General features: G+C 49.8%; 1 protein-coding gene across 10 annotated transcripts in view; it reads right to left on the reverse strand.

Annotated features, from left to right (window-relative positions):
* The window catches only part of TLN2 (talin 2), a 7,472,684-nt gene that overhangs the window by 7,422,137 nt on the left and 33,848 nt on the right, over positions 1–16,699 (reverse strand). Inside the window, exon 1 of one of the 10 annotated variants that reach the window (XM_069624481.1) lies at positions 14,692–14,734. The exons of the other annotated variants lie outside the window; for them this stretch is intronic. The gene's annotated coding sequence lies outside the window, so the exon portion shown is untranslated. Of the gene's footprint in view, positions 1–14,691; positions 14,735–16,699 lie in introns of those variants that run through there. 10 annotated transcript variants of the gene reach the window in all.

Below are 16,699 nucleotides of genomic sequence, written 5' to 3' on the forward strand. Positions count from 1 at the left end.
GCCCATAGTTTCCAGCACCAACCAGACATACTTCCAGAACACCATGTCGAACACCTTCTGGGCATCCAGCGTGACCGCCACTGCGCTCGCACCTTGGTCGATGCGCGACATTACATTAAGCAGCCTTCTAATGTTGTGTGAAGTTGATCGCCCAGGTACAAAGCCTGATTGATCGTCGTGGACCATGTACGACATGATCGGGAGAAAGCGGTTGGCAATCACTTTGGCATAGATCTTGGTGTCCAAATTCATTAGCGAGAGGGGCCTATACGATCCGCACTCATCAGCAGGTTTATCTGGTTTGAGCAAGACCGTAATGACAGCCTCACACAGTGTTGGGGGAAGGGTGCCCAGCCGGAGTGATTCGTCCCAAAACTTCAAGAAGCCTGGGGGGCAGGATGGCCACATGCTCCTGATAGAACTCTGCTGTCAACCCGTCAGGGCCAGGTGCTTTACCTTTGGGGAGTTTGGATATCACCTCGACTATTTCATACAGCAGGATAGGGGAGTCCAATAGGTCTCTAGTGGAGGGGGAGACGATAGTTGTGGGGATCTGCTCGAGGAGTTCACGCATATGGGACTCACTGTACTCGGGGGGGGGGGGTTGGGAGTACAGCCTGGAGTAGAAGTCCGTGAAGACTTCCAGGATTTGTTGGTCAGACCACCGTTGCGACCCAAGGCTGTCCTTGACGCAAGTAATCTGTGACTGGCCCCGCTCTCCCCTGGCCAATGCCGCCAGTGTCCTACCGGGTCTGTCCCCCTCTCCATATTTACGAGCTGCCTGTGGACAGCTGAAATATTGGACTTCCCTGGTGGCCTGCTCATTGAAGAATTGGAGTTCTTTGTTAATCAGGGAAAGGGTGGCCGGGTCAACGGATGTAGGATGAGCACTTTCCAGCTCGCGCAATTTGGCTTTGGAGCGGGCGAGGGCCGTCCTTATAGCTTGAAGGACTCCCGCCTCCCTAGATATAGACATTCCCCTGATGAAAACTTTGAAGGCCTCCCAGCGGACCCCAAAGGGGGTGGACTAGGGTGTATTAAGCTCAAAATAGGACTGGATGTCGGAAAGAATGTCGGCCCTGAACACGATGTCCTGTAGGGCCAAGGACTTGAAATGCCATGTGTTGATGGTAGTTCAAGGACCCCAGCGCGGGAGTCGTGCTGCGATGCGGGAGTATGTCGAGGGGCCCCAGTTCACATGGTTGTTGGTAGATTCTTGCCATCGTCGCATGTGACAGAAGGATTATATGCCAAGACGGGCCTCGTCAGGCTGAGTTGCATTTAGTTAGTCCTCATTGGCGCGGTCAGCTGCCGGATTGTAAGTGGTATGTGCACCTCGATGAACCTCACCGCTTCATCCGGGACAGTGAAGTACAGTTTGCCATTGTGGGTAATTTTGAGGCGGGCCGGGAACAATAAGGCGTATGGGACTCCACGCTCTCTAAGCAGTTTCTTGACCCAGAGGAATTGGCGCCGTTCTTGCTGTACCGCTATTGAAAAGTCCGGGAAAATCCTGATGGTGTGGGACTGGAGGCGGAGGTCTCCCTTTTCACGTGCAAGGCGGAGGATGAGGTCCCTGTCCCGGTAATTGAGAATCCTGGCGATGATGGGCCTTGGGATGTCCCCCGGCCTGGGGCGCGGTGATAGGGCTCTGTGTGCACGCTCAACAGTGAAGTACGGAGAGAGAGTCGGGTTGCCTAGTACATCCTTAAGTAGGGCCTCGTCAGCGTCCTCCATACGCCCCTTAAGAGCGTTCTTCCGGGACCCCAATTATACGTAAGTTGTTTCTACGAGAGCGCGATTCGAGGTCATCACACTTGGCTCTGACACTCTTCATGTCACGTGACAAGGAGGCGACAGTGTTCTGTAGCACATGGATCTCATCCTCGGTAGTGGATATCCTGCTTTCAGCTTCAGTAATTCTGGTGCCCGCCTGATCCGCACGGGTTTTTAAAGAGGCAACATTTGCATTAATGTCATCTAATTTCTCGTGGAAGGAGGCGAAATTCTTGGCCATGGACTCCATGAGTGTAGTCAGATCGGGGGTCCTTGCCTCGGGGGGGAACATCATTCTCGGGGTCTTCCTGCAGGGATGATGTGTGTGCCGTCTCAGCTCTCGGAACCGACTTGCCGAATCTATCCATGGCTCCCCTCCCAGAGGCCACCTTGGATTTACTCGGCAGTATTGGCTCCGATCCAGTGTTGGTGAGGGGGCAGCAGAGCATGCAACGAGAGAAGGCAGAAGGCAGACAATGGACCAGGGTGCCAGAGGACCATGGGCACCACCTCAGTGGTAGGCAGGAGACCAGCCTCCAGGAGCAGCCCTGGCACGGCGGGCACAGTTGGGTAGCGGGCGCAGGGCCGCCCCTGCAGTCAGATGGGGGAAGGGAGGTGCCGACAGGCAGCAGCAAGTGGTGGTCGTAGTGCACAATAGTATTCCTATATATGGTCGGAAGGCGCTGTCTGGGTGCAGCTCGCCCGGGTACGCCTTTTCCGAGGGGCCGGCCGCCATCGCAGTAGGAGGATGGGCGCTTACTGCAGGGTGTATGTTGAGGGCGACAGTGTCCTCTGAAAGTGTAGCAGAGAGGCGAGTGGGACTGGGCAAGGCAGTGGCAGCACCAAGGAGCGGTCTTTTAATGTTGGGGTCAGCGGGTGGGAGTCTGCACCCCCAATGTGGCAGGTGGGGACACAGTAGCTGAATGGTACCACTCCACAGCCCCAAGATAGCGCGGCCTGCGAAGGTAGTTTTATAGAGTCTTGTGTGGACAGCTGGCAGGCACGGCCACTTACATCAAGTATTGTCCCCCACTCCTCACATGCGAAGCAGTCGTTGCCCTGCAAGAGCCTCACGCCGACAAAGCTGGATGACAGAGGGCTCCTGCCAGTTATGTGGCTCAGAATACGTATGGGGGCGGGGTTTCCACGGCCCCCATGGAGGAGCCGAACAGCTGGCCGAGTGGGAGGAGGGGGGCCGCTGCGATGCTCCCAGATCGGGCCCTTCCCGCTCCTCACCTAATCAGCGCGATCGCTTGCGCACGCCTGGAGGACGTGTATCCGCTGCAGTGGGTAGGCCACAGCCTGGCCCGCCCACGTGGGTCGGCGGTGGGTGATCCAGCCCCGTAAGCAAGGGTAGGAGCAGGGGTGTGCTCCCGCGTCGGCCCCGGCAGCTGATTTCTGGAACTGCACAGCTTCGGAGAGTCCAGCCCAGGGGCGAAGTCGGGAAGCTGCAGGAATTCTGCAGCGGCTCTAGCAGCAGAGCGGCCGCGCCGCAGCGTGCCCGAGGGGGAGGCCGCCGCAGCGCACGGTGCAGTCCCAGCAACTCTGGGAAGTCCAGCAGGGCACACGAGGGCAGAGGCAGGCACCTGGTGCCGCGCGGCTTGATGTAGCTCAGGTTCCCAGAGGACCAGGAAATAGGGGGCGGGGCCGGGCGCAGCAGCCATCTTGGGCTGCTCCACAGCACCACCTCCCCCTTTCCTCGTGTTCAACACAGTCATTATTCACTGCCACCATCAGCCAATTTTCACTCTCACCTGGCATTTCCACCAACGCATTGTTTGCGAGCACACTTACTTCCATCCTTAATGTTATGTAGGATCAACCCGATCATGCAAGCAGGGTCTGAGACACCAGTGGAGGCTAGTTCCAGTTAGCTGTTCTTATGTCACAACTCACTCAGCTATAAACCGCAGACTAGTGGACTCTGCCTAAACGTTTAGTTACTCATTCAAGTGTTATTGTATACAAGGGGCAGTCACAGCAACACAAGATCGGACACTAGGTACCCAGCCAATAGCACTTCCAAAGCACTTCTCAAATGCACGCATCCAGTTCTATTTGAAGGCACTTCCGATTTTAAGGGGGGAGCTACTTTACACTTCCAATTGCTCAGCTTCTCTCTAGAAACCCCTTTTCACTTTTCATTAATGTTTCCGGCATCCTCCCTAAGGGCCATGTCAAAATGGCAGTGTCCAGAGAGGGGCTAGATAGCACCTATACATCGGTTGGGGCCAGATTAAACACAAAACACGATCACTTGTGTCAGTGTAAATTAACCCCAGGGGACATCTACCAGTTCAGCCCCTTGCATGAAGGTAGCTTGCAAGGTTATCATCATGTTTGTGTTTATAGAGGCCCACCCTCCTGCGCAGATCTGTCTTGCTCCTTGCACATGACATTGTTGAAGTCACCGCCCACCATCATATGATCAGCCCCATGTTGTGCCAGCAGTCCCTGTATGTCCGTCAAGAATTATGCCTTTGGAAGTGATGGCATATATACAATCACAATTGTGATGCTGTCCCCCCCCATCCCCCAACCCATCCCGATAGTTCACCCCCAAAAATCACAAACTGTCCTTGAGGGTCCTTCTTAACTACCTTCAGTTCAAAGGGGACGATGCATCTGATTATTATAGACCCCCCCTCAAGCCCCTGTATTACCCCGTATGCTCAATGTGTGTGTATTGACCCCAGCCCAGAAAGCTGCAGAAGTGCCCATCAGGTGTGTCTCCTGTAGTAGGGCTACGTCTATTCTTCTATTCTGTGTCTTCCCAAGTATTGATATTGATCTTTTATTTCTATCGCGCTCGTACACAGGTGTTTCAGAGCGTGACAAGTCAAGGGAGGGGTGGGGGAACAGGGGAGAACAAAACAACGATCTTACTAGTACCAGTGACATTAAGAACGCGCAAGTACATGGGAGAGAGGAAGGGGGAAAATGCTGGAAGGGGGAAGAAGTAGAAAAGTGCGGAGCAAAGGAGAAACAGATCAATAATAATAAATTATAAAGGCAACAAACAGCGGTATTGCAGCCGGCAAGTGCAGCAGACAGAGTAGGTCTGATAAGTGCAGGAAGAAAAAGGGGGCGGGGAACTGTATGGGTACAGATACAGACCCCAGTGCAAGGGGTGGCCCAGAGGCAGTGCAGGAGGGTAGTAGGGTGAGCAGGTATCTGGGCCCAGAGGACAGAGGGTGGCCAGGTGCACGGTGCCAAGAGAGAACAGATCAGGAGGGGAGCGGGGGAAGCGAAGGCAGAATCAAAGAGGAAGGCCTTGCTGTGCTTCCGGAACCGGACATGGTACTCCTCAAGTTTTAGAGTGGCAGGGAGGCTGTTCCAGAGGGAGGCCCCAGCCAAAGACAGATATACCCCCAGATTGTTTTTTGGAAAAATGGACTGACCCTGAGTTAGTTAGAAGTAGAGGAGAGAAGGGCTCAAGAGGGGAGGTATTTGCGGAGGGATAGCTGAAGGCATTTTGGACCCAGGCCCCAGAAAGCCTTGTGGACAATGCAGAGGGTTTTGAATTTAATCCTTGTATCCACTCTGAGCCAATGGAGAGATTTCACAGCTGGAGAGATACGATCCCAAGTCTCGCAGTCCTGTTCTGGATTAGTTACAGATTACGGAGAGTAGAGGCAGGTAGATTTAGAAAAAGGCTGTTACAATAGTCCAACCTAGAGAGAACCAGAGCTTGGGAGACCATGAGTTTCTGGGGGAAGGAGAGGAAAGGCAGAGTACTTCTGAGGAGGTGCAGTATGACTTTTTAGAGATATCAGAGATGTGGGTGGAGAAGGAAAGTGTGGAGTCAAAGATGACCCCGATGTTCTTAGCCTCGCAGGTGGGGGTAGGAGCAGGGCCAAGGGCGGCTGGCCAGAGAGTGAGGGGAAAGGATGGTGAAGGTGTGCCGATGAGGAGGATCTCTGTCTTGCTGGCATTCAAAGATAGTTGGCAGCACACCAATCTTGAATGGCAGTTAGGCAATCAGAGATGAGCGAGGGAGAGGAGGTGGCTGAGGGCAGCCTGAAAATGAGTTGAGTGTCGTCAGCGTAGCACTGGAAATTGGAGCAGAAAATGGCAATGCAGTGGCCGAGAGTTGCCAGTTATTGGTTGAAAAGCCAGGGGGAGAGGTTAGACCCCTGGGGAACACCACAGGTAGAGAGGAAGATAGATGATAGGAAGGACCCCAGTTGGACCTTAGAGGGTCGATCAGAGAGGAAAGAGGTCAGCCAGAACAGAGCCTTATCAGTGATACCCAGTGACACTAACCCCCCCCCCTCTTTATTTTGTCATTCAGGCCATTAACGTTCCATGTGAGGCCTTTCAGTTTTCTTCTTTGCTCACTTCATCCCACCCCTGCACCCTGAGATCTGGTGTGTCCATGGTGTGGAATCTTAATTACTATGATTCGTTTCAGTGTCCTGCAACTCTGGGAGACCTTGCTATTGTGTGCTGCCAATGAATAACCAACGTTAACATCAAACCATTTCCCCAATGAATCCCCTCTCCCTGTACCCCCCCCACCTAGAAGCATCTATTGCCCCATATAATTCAAAGCTCAGCCATCAAAGCACAGGGAGCGAATGCCAGACTATGCAAGGGGGCCCCTTAGCCTTGGTCACCAGTTATCAGGAAGGATCTTGTCCCAGTTCCCTTTGCCCATACAGCAGCTCCTCACAGCAAAGAGTTAGGTGCTTTTGGGGGTAGTCAAGCCTCCTCGTGGACTCGAGCCCCCAGGATCTCAGGGCAGTCTTCTAGTCTCTCTGCGCAGCTCCCATCTTTACTATGGATTATTGTTTCAGCCCCGTCCCAGGCTTCAGTGGGGCTCTTGAAGAACAGCACACCCTGTGGCCCCACCACTCTTTGAGTGTCGCTGGAAATATAGTGGTGTACTTGAGACCTCCTTCACCCGTAGTGGTTTGCTCACTGCATCGACTGATTGTCCAGCCTCAGTGAAGTCATGGAATATGGCAACTCTTGCCCCATTTATGTCCACCACGCAATTCCTCAGTGCGATTTGCAAGATGAAGTCCCAATCCCTGTAGTTTAGAAGCTATGCTATCACTTGTCTAGGGGGCCTGCCTGGTGGAAGTGCCCTGCCTGGCACCCTGTGTGCCCTTCCGATAGAAGTTTGAGAGCCCCCTTGGGCAGAACCAGCTCTTGATCCAACCCTCCATGTATAACTCCATGGAGGGACCTTCTATTCTTTCTGGGAGGCCATTTACTCTAATATTGTTTCTTCTCGCCTGCCCTTCTGCATCATCCATCCGGGTTTAAAGCAGATGTGTTTTCTTAGTCACGGCTTGGACCTTCTCATGCAATGGAGTTGTGGCAATCTCAACGTCACATTCTTTTCTCCGCCTTCCCAACTCTTCCAGACATCTTATGCAGATCATGCCTTTGCAGTACCACATCCAGCCCGACCGGGTCTCGGGAGGATAGCTCGGGGGCAACGTGCTCACCTTGGAAGCAAGGCGACACGAAGCAACATAGGTTCAATCCCCGGGTCCGCGCTTAGACACCTCTAGGTATTAAGTGCATTACAAATAACCAATCATATCTATTTTATGTTCCACAGTTGATGTTGCCGCCTTTATAGCCATCAGGATGTTGTGTGTGGAGAGGCCAGCATCAGATGTCCCTTCTGCTCAGGGCGTTAGTGTGTCCACACCAGTTTCACCTTGCTGCCCATGACCACTAAAGTGTATGCATCTATTTTGGGCGTGGTGCCCCCTATGCCTTTCTTTGTCCTTTTATCATGGCTTCACATATGCAAGCAAGCTGCTATGCCTACCAGCCTGCTCGACCTCCTTCTCCATCAGGGCTTCTTCCCCTGGGGCACCGCAGGTCTTAGTTTGCAACCAGATATCACACCTGGACCAGTCTCCCGTTCTCTGCTGCCGGCCCCCTCTACTGCCTTTCTGAAGCCACTGCTACACCAGATGGGTGCCCTTTGGTCTTCTCAGTCCATTGGACTGCTGTCCTGTGTCTTCTTCTGTTCCCCCTGTCCCCCAATCAGTTGTCCCTCTCCAGTGAGAAGTGGCAGTTAATAATTTAAAAAAAGGTGGGGGGGAATTCCACTGTTGGGATGGAAATGAGCCTATCTCCCTTCCTCCCCCCTAGGCGCTTCCAAATAAGGCAAACACCTTATGAGGTAATATAATGTACATGGGGGTGTAATCCGCACAAGCAACTAACCTGTAGAGGCTCTGCAGCGCCTAAAAGTAGATGTGGAGCACTAAGAAATCCACAGCTCTAGACTCCATTCTGTATTAGGCCTAGAAGGGACAAGCTGCAGGCCCAAGCCATTCACTTTCATGGTCACAAGGTTTAATTTCTGTACAACATACTGACTCAGCACGAGTTCTGTTCCCACGGAGGTCCACTTCCCCTCATTCCTCCAGTGCTGCGAATATTTAGTATCTTCTAAAGGAATGTGCCTTGCGAGAGTGTGAGACAACACCAGGATCCACAAGGCGTCCATTCATCTCCACTAAACTGCCATTTAGGCCGCTTACCCCCACCCAGCCAGGCCAGGCCAGGCCAGGCCAGGGCCAGCCCCCACACCACTGACTCAATCCCCACAACTCCACATCCTTCAATAAGCACGCAACCCCATGCTCTCAGTCCCCATCACATGTCCACAGTAGATCTAAGCTTGCTTGACTGCATTTATTCCTAACAGCAACGCATAGCCCTTGTAACACGAGGTACAAATTAAGATCACAACCACAGGGTGGAGAACTTGAGTGCGGGAACTGCGGTAACAATGAAGTCCTGAATGTGTGGGTCAGTACGACTGTATTTTATCGTCTTTTCTCCCTGGAACCATTTCCCAGCCAGGTGCCTGCCACAATGAGTTAATATTCAGGCTTAGGCCCTCTTTACGAGATTGGCGGTAGCCACGGTGCTATTAGCAACATGGCTGCCTCCCATACCGTGTCCGAGTCCGGTTCAATGGGGATTTACCAGGTCATTCCGACCCTGGAGGACCCCCTAAATCCCCATTGAACCAACCATTCCCCCATTCCCATTTGAGCCCCCATAGGGCTCAATGGGGAAGGCGCTAATAACGGGCCAGTTATTATCGCCCTGGTCCCTTAGCGGGACCCGTAAAGGATGTGTGGTTACGGTACCCACTAAGGGACCTCGGAATTGGGCAGTAAGGGATTACCGGCACCGGTCTCCTTACCAGTTCCCAGTATCCCTTACCGCCCAACTCATAATGACCCCATCAGCGTGTTTAGTTTTATGCATGTCCCAACCTTCACCGCAAGGATTTGCCCAGCTGACCCATGTGGATCCAGACAGACGGGGGAAGACCCAGCCAATTACTGCTTGGCATCCCCTATGGAGCAACCTCATGTGTAGGGTGCCTCCAATCAGTGGCCCAGATTTATACTATATGGAGTGACGCACTTAAGAGTTTATAACCCATTGTTTTTGATTGCACTAGTTACAGCGCTTTCGAGCAGCAGAGTCCGTTGCTGATTATTTTCAACCAACACAAAACAGACTTCACACCTCCTAATCAATGCAACATTTTCAAACAACATTTACATGCCTCCCTTTAATTACAGCCCTCCCCCTGCTCCCCCCTTCTCTCAACTCCCACCCCACCTGCCAAATATTATAGGCACTTTACATTTCCTTATTCAGAGCCACCATTAGAACTTGCTCTGGGCTTGCAACCCCCACTTTCTTCAGTGGCTGTTTTAGTAAACAGAGATCGCATTAATCCTTCCCTATTACCCCCTCCCCCTCATGATGCCGCTGCACCGGCGCTCTCCATGCCGCAGTCTCTGCCATCCCCCATCTATACATGTCCCTCCACCATTCCTCCACCCTTGGGCCCTTAACAGATTTCCAAGGCATAGCAATTCTACATTTAGCCAGTATGCACGCCAGGTCCTTTCATTTGCTAACATGTCCCCCTGCATTTGGGGTGTGAAAAGCAACCCAGTAGACACGCACCCGGGAAAGCGCATCCAGGTCCACCCCCCCTTTCTGAAGGCTACGTGCCACCTCTCCTCAATAACGCCCCGCCACTGAGCATGCCCAAAACATATGGAGGCTTCGCGCATCCATCGCATTGCACCTAGGGCAACCTTGAGGTGCCGCTCCTCGGAACTTAGAGATCTGCTGGGGTCATATACGCTCTATGTATCACCAGCAGGAGCTGCAACCTCGCATTTTGTGACATCGTCTTATGGTATTCCAGAATCCTTCCCCATTGCGCTTCCGTGAAGGTAGTCCCTAAATCCGCTTCCCACTAATTCTTTATCACTAGGGGGAGGGGGCGGCCCGTTAATCAGTAGGTCATATATTCTAGCTATGGTAGGTCCCCTTTCAGTAATCTCATATAGGGTGTCTACTACTAAATGTTTCTCCCATACCTCTATATGCTGGCCACCTTCATACAATCCCCTTTTTAATAGGGCAGTGTAGCATATATTGCCCCGTATGCATACCAGTTTGCTTTGTCAATTCCTCAAAAGGAATAAAAGCCCAACCCTGAAAAAAAAAATCTAAGTTGGCCAGACTGCAAACTTCCCAGTGCGTGCATATACCCATTCTTGCCTGAGCCGACAATGGCATCATTGAGACCAAAGGGATCTGCCCAGAAACTGGGTCCATCAGCCCCATCTCCGCCAGGGCCCTGTCCCATATTTGCACCCCTACAGACACCAGTTGGGTCCAACCACCCCCTCAAGGTTGCTTGAGCCACAATACATCCTTTAGATAATATCGCTGCCCCATAGGCTGTAACATCAATGTGTCCGAGGTAGGATCATCAGCAAGCCAATCTACCACAAATTGCAGTTGCCCTGCTATGTAATATAATTCACGTTGCAGGACCCTGATACCACCCTCTGTATGCGGCTTGTACAATGAGGACAATGCTAATCTATTCCTCCCATTTTGCCACAAAAAGCTTCTACTCATACCCTCCAATGCCTTGGAAAAACACCTAGACACATAGAATGGAACATTTATAAAGAGATGTAGCATTCTGAGCAATACCACCATCTTCAGTAATGCCACCCTCCCCATCATTGAAAGAGGTAATTTGGCCCAGAACTGCATGGAGCGCTTGATACTCTCCAAGGTGTGTATGGTGTCTGTGTTCTTCTGCCAGGTCATGATACACATTGTCTCCCAGATACCGAAACGTACTCTTTCCACTGCAGGGCAAGCACAGGCAACGCCTTCCGTCCTAACTTGCGCAATCCTGCTAATGGGAATAGAGCCAATTTGTCTATACTAATTGTGATCCCCGTTGCAAATAATGCCATGGCTTCCAGCAGCAGCTCCAGGTTATCTTCCAAGTTTTGTATATATAATAGCGTGTCATCTACATACAGATATAAGCTGCCTGGCCTGGAATATTGTATTCTGTACAAATAAACCTTGTTATCCTAGCGGGTTGTCTTCATTTTTGAATGTGCATGCTAAAGGACTTCACCAATGCACAGGTGGGGGAGCGCCACCCAGAGGGCCAGATTCCCCTGCAGACCCTCCACCCCCTACTGCACAGGCCACGCCAAGCCCTCCTGGCAGCCAGCCCTGTATCACTGGGAGCTTCCCAGCTCCACCATCTCTCACCCCGCAGTGTGGATTCCAGCCGCTGAGGTAGGCTCACCAACCCTGGAGTGTCTGCTGGACCCTTCCTCACTCAGGCGCCGTCTCCTTGGACACTGCTACTCCGGCACTCCTGCACCGCTGCTGGGTCTAAGGACGGTTCCACCCCCTGTGCTTTTTCTCCAGCACCCTGGCCACGTCTCTCGGGCAATCCCTGGCTCTCCTTCACTCCTGCACCACCGGTATATGCAGCAGAGCAGGCAGAAAAAGATGGTCACTCCATAAGTGCTTCTGCAACAGCTGCTGACTCCCAGGTCGTAACCCTCCGGCGGTTACAGCGCAGCCATCTTTGCCAGTTTCTTCTGGCCACACTGTCTCGCTGCCACGATTTCCTCCTCAATTCAAGGTTCTCTGCTACAAATATTTGCTTTTCCCATGCCACAGGTGTGTCCCTGCCTTCTGTGGCTCTTAAGGCAGCAAAACTGTTGACAGGACAGCTTCTTTTTCCCCATGAGTCAGCCCCGTCGGAGAGACTGGGGCACTCAACCAGATAAGTACATCGTGCAATAGCACCCCCTCCGATGCCACTTTTTAAATGAACAGATGCAGTACTCGGGCTAACAAGGCCTACTGGTTCACGGACCCTTGTGGGATAGCAAGGGAGCTAATTTGATCATTCATTGACCAACAGGGAATCCATTGATCATTCATTGCAGATCCCAAATGTGTCTGGATGAGACGGAATCTAGTGTAGCGCTGATAACTATACACATTACAACGAGGGTATATACAATCTGTACCTGCTACGTAGATGTTCGTGAGGAAAGTATGGCAGTTGACTATCAGCCAAACCATAGATTCCAACAAGGAAGGGAACTAATTTAAAAGAAAGGTTCCCCAAAATGACTACATAGCTGATTGTTGAAGTGAATTTCGCTGCAGGGGGACCTGGGAATTCAAATTGTACAGTATAGTTTTGATAATGCTGTTGCCTTTTGGAAGGGGCGCAGAAGTAGGGCACTGACAGTGGTGGTAATTAAATACTTCTATTAAAGAAAGAAATGAAAAGCAAACCCTGCCTTTCTCTAATTCCAAGAGGTGTTCCCCTGCTTCAACAAAAACTAGGGAGTCAGCCAGAATGTCCGAAATTAAGTAATACACTGCCGTGCCAAAAAGCCCCAATTCTGTCACTTACACTTGGTACTAAACTAAAGATTATGTCTCTGTTCTTGGTTCAGGAGCCGGCCAATAACCAAAGAGTGCATTTGGGTCTCCTAGGAGACTAAGCACGGAGTTTCGGGCACCTCCCTCACTTCCTGCCAACCACAGACACCCTGGAGCCAGAGGCGGGCTTCACTTGTGAATCCCACCAAAGGCAAAGTGAACAAAGGGACCAAACCCGGTTTGGCGCGCAGAGTAAATCTCAAGAAGGCTCTTTCTGTTAGACCAGAAAAGCAACCCTATAGTCGAATGATATGTATAATATGCTGGCCAGAAGCCAATCGCATCATGTGACAAACATCCCAATCTAAGAATCGTCAATGTAACCAAAGTGCGTCCATTTCGTGAAATGTCGGCCATTTGCTTTTTTTCTTTTCTGTCAAAACGCTTTGCAAAGGTATTCTATGCTTTAGACTCGCACACCGTGCAAGGCCACGGCTTGAAGGCTGAAATACTAACAGAGAGGAATGTCAAACTGTGCAGAAATACATAAGTCCTTGAAGTCGAGCAGAAGCCGCATCTAATCAGCAGTCCAGGTGCTGGGTTGTCTTGCAAGCGCTGTTCTAAAAGGCAGTTAAACATGAATTATATTCTCCTAGCGGTGCGCCTTCGCGGTGAGTGGCATTTTCTGCTTCAGAACTATCTGACCTTTAGCTCATGAGCCGAAACACAGATAACGTAGTAAGGAATGTTTCCCTGCTAAGAACACAATATCCTTGCCAAGCCAGAGCTCCATGTTCTTCATAACAGAAAGCTGCCTCGGCTGCCTCTGCTAAAATAACTATGTTTCGGCAAAGAAATTGCGAAAAAAGGGTCAATTTTGACAAAAATGGCACCCTTGGGTGCTTTACTGCAGCTGCGAACGCAGCCCGCAGTAAATGCACACCATGGTAGTTAAAAGTAAACCACTGCCACCAGCCATTCATCAAGGAAAGTGTAACAAAAATGTTACACGTGAAGCTAGACAAAGGGGATACTAGGTAACCCCTCCAGCACCCTATGGTAAGATAGGGTGTGCTGATTGTAGAAAGTTACAAACTTTAAAGTCAATTTCACTTTACTGCTCTGGGAAACAGTTTATCCCAGAGAAGGTATTTAAACCTTTGGGAAATCTGGAAGACTTCCCTGTGCCACTGCACTGACGGTGCTCCATGAGACAATGTAAAGGGTGATGCCTAGGGAGTTAGCCAGACTCCACAAACAAAGGAAACAGTTCAAAAGTCTCCAAAATCCAGCAAAGTTGCTGGGGGGTCTCTAAGGTGGAGGGAATTAGCACATTTCTGAGAATTCTCTCCAACACCTGCAAAGAAGCGCTTCAGCTCAAATAGACTTTTACCCATTGACGTTGGCTTAGCCTGTTCCACCGAATGACTTATTGGGGGACCTGAAAGTATTTGCCTGCTTAAGAATATCTGTGGTCTCTATGTTCTAATAGCCTTTTCCTTTGACTTACTCCTAAATTATTCTAAATACCACAGTGATTATTAATGTCCCCAGCACCCTAGCTATTGAAGTCACCTGAGGGTGTAGTGTCTGTGGGCCAACCCAAAAGGGTACTCACTGATTTAGAGCTATTAAGAGTGTATTTTGTGAAGTATATTTGAGTGTTACTGTTATATTGCCCCCTTCTGAAGAAGGCTTACTCCGACTGATAAATTAATAATGGTTTATTCAAGAAAGCTTGTGTGTAAGAGTTTGACTACTTGTCCCTGTGAATCTCTTCAACTCCCCTGCAGCTCACATTGACCCCTCTTGAGATAAGCCTGGTTGTTCAATCACGCTAAAAACCTGTATACTACAGACTTATAACAAAGGTTGGGTTCCTATTGCAAGGAGGTCAGGGTTGTTGTAGTGCACCCAAAGGGAACTGCATACAATCTTGCCTAACAGAAGTGACAATACTTAATGAATCTTCACAATGCACACAACAGCATAGAGTTAAGCAGGCTTAGGCTGTGCATTATAATTAGAGATGGCAAACAAGCATTGCAAGTACCACATGGAAGTTAATTCAATTAATAGTAGCATGCGTTTTATTTTGCACCATAATTCCCTCCTACAAGATGATCACTCTAGTCTCAATTACTGATTTAAAGTTAGATATATCACACATACATGTACATCCTGACAGTGTACTTCTCCAGTGGTTTTCATTAGGTTTAGCATTCGTGTTACACTCTCCTTTGAATACAGATGCTTTGCCCTTTGAGGAATAATCACAAACAATTAACACTCAGGAATAGCAGGAGTATCATCAAGGCAATATGCAGGATTGATGTACCCAAGGAGCCAACGATATTGGTAAACCAAGACTATACTGAGCACTCTGAATTGATATTCACATAACAGTCTAGCGAATGTGTGATGCTATATCTGTGATATTGCTATCAGAATTTGGTTTGTAAGTGAAGAATTCTATTGTTACTATAGCGTGCGGTCCCCCTTTTGAAGCCAGAAGAGTATCTAAAGACGTACAGTTCTGAAGTGCCACGGTACAGAGGGCAACCTGTTTGTGGGACAGTAAAAGGAGTGAGGAAGAGGTGGCATTAGCCATATCCTTTAGCAACCTAGACAGCTTGGTCAGTTTGTCCCGGTCCACTTTCACACTCAGCCTAGGGAGGCAGTATCCAACCCCAATAATGAAATTGTCCAACCCCAAACATCTCCTCTGGAAGGAGAGAGGAACGTTCGGAATGGTGGATTGCCGGGATGACATTATCCATATAACAAATTCCTCCTCAATTTTTGAATGGTCATGTATAGGAATGATCCCACAGAGAAGGAAGCGTCACGATTGTTTCGGAGAAAGAGAATCCGGCCTCAAAAGCTAAGATGGCATTGATGATTGTACTGGTTGAAAGAAAGATAATGCAGACATTTACTTTTGCCTATGAATAATGCACTGTAGCTTGCATAACGGAGCAATCCTGTAGCCTGAGAAAAAAGGTGAAGTGTGGCAGGTTTTTGTGATAACTGATCGGGGGGGTGGGGCGCGTGAACATTTGGAGGACCAGTAGACACCACCTGGGCATGCCAACCACCACAAGCTGTGTGATCAGGGATTCGGGATATTAGCAGAAGGTCGCGGCAGACATTACCCCAGTTGAAGGGAACAGCTAGGAAACCAGAGGTCAAATCATGAAGGGAGGTGTGCAAAACCCAACAATCAGAAATATTTTGCACATAGCCATACTGCCACGCCAGGTGAAGGAAAGCGTTTACTGTCCACAGGTGTGCTGAATGACCATAGTACTCGTGATAAGATGTGTTAAAAGCAGTACTCACAGTGAGGTGTATGAGGAAAAGGATCACTGATAATCAGAATCATGATGAAACCCCAAAAAAATAAAAATAATAATCCAGTGAGTCAATAAAGTGCACGGGAGCAAGAAAAACATGTTTATTAAATCCAAGCACGGATGGGAATAATCGATAAATCATTCAACGAACAATACAAAATGGTGGCGTTTTATAGTAGAAAGTAGAGTGACATTTTAAAACAAAGTTTCAGAATATTGTTCGCCGATTGGACAATCAGGATTGCTCTATAGGGGAATCCATACAATGCCTAGCCCTATTCTATCCTCATGACCGTTCTGTGCTACCTCATCAAAATGACTTCACGTGGGGTCATCTTAGTTTCCCAGATTTAAGACTGGATAATCAACATTTGATTACGTTCATATAATATTTGCCATTTAATTGGTGGAGCTCCTGGCCGGATATGGGAGTTTAACAGTGCGTGGACTGAGTTTCTAAAACCCTCAGGTGCTAAGAAGGAATTTCCTGGGGGGGGGGGGGGATTGACTGGTACCAGGTGGTTTGGGGCCTCGTTTATATGTTGTTGTAAGGAGAGCGTATTGTGTATAGTGAATTCAATAGTTATTGTGGTCAGTGCCAGGTGAGGCGAGAAGCTATCAAGGTGCATTTTGTTTAGCCACCATTGAATGGGATCCTGCTTATGTGGGTCACTGAGAAGACAAATTATGTCTCGGTGGGGTTGAGCTTCAGGTGTGTGCTGCTCACCCAGGCGTGGATGAAGGTACCACAGACTTGGTTATAACTAGGAATTGTGGGTGTAGTGATTTGTCAAGGACATTGAGAAGTGATCACAATGGCTTCG

This window comes from Ambystoma mexicanum, chromosome 11, assembly GCF_040938575.1.
Source record: "Ambystoma mexicanum isolate Mex_15411 chromosome 11, UKY_AmexF1_1, whole genome shotgun sequence".
NCBI lineage: Eukaryota > Metazoa > Chordata > Amphibia > Caudata > Ambystomatidae > Ambystoma > Ambystoma mexicanum.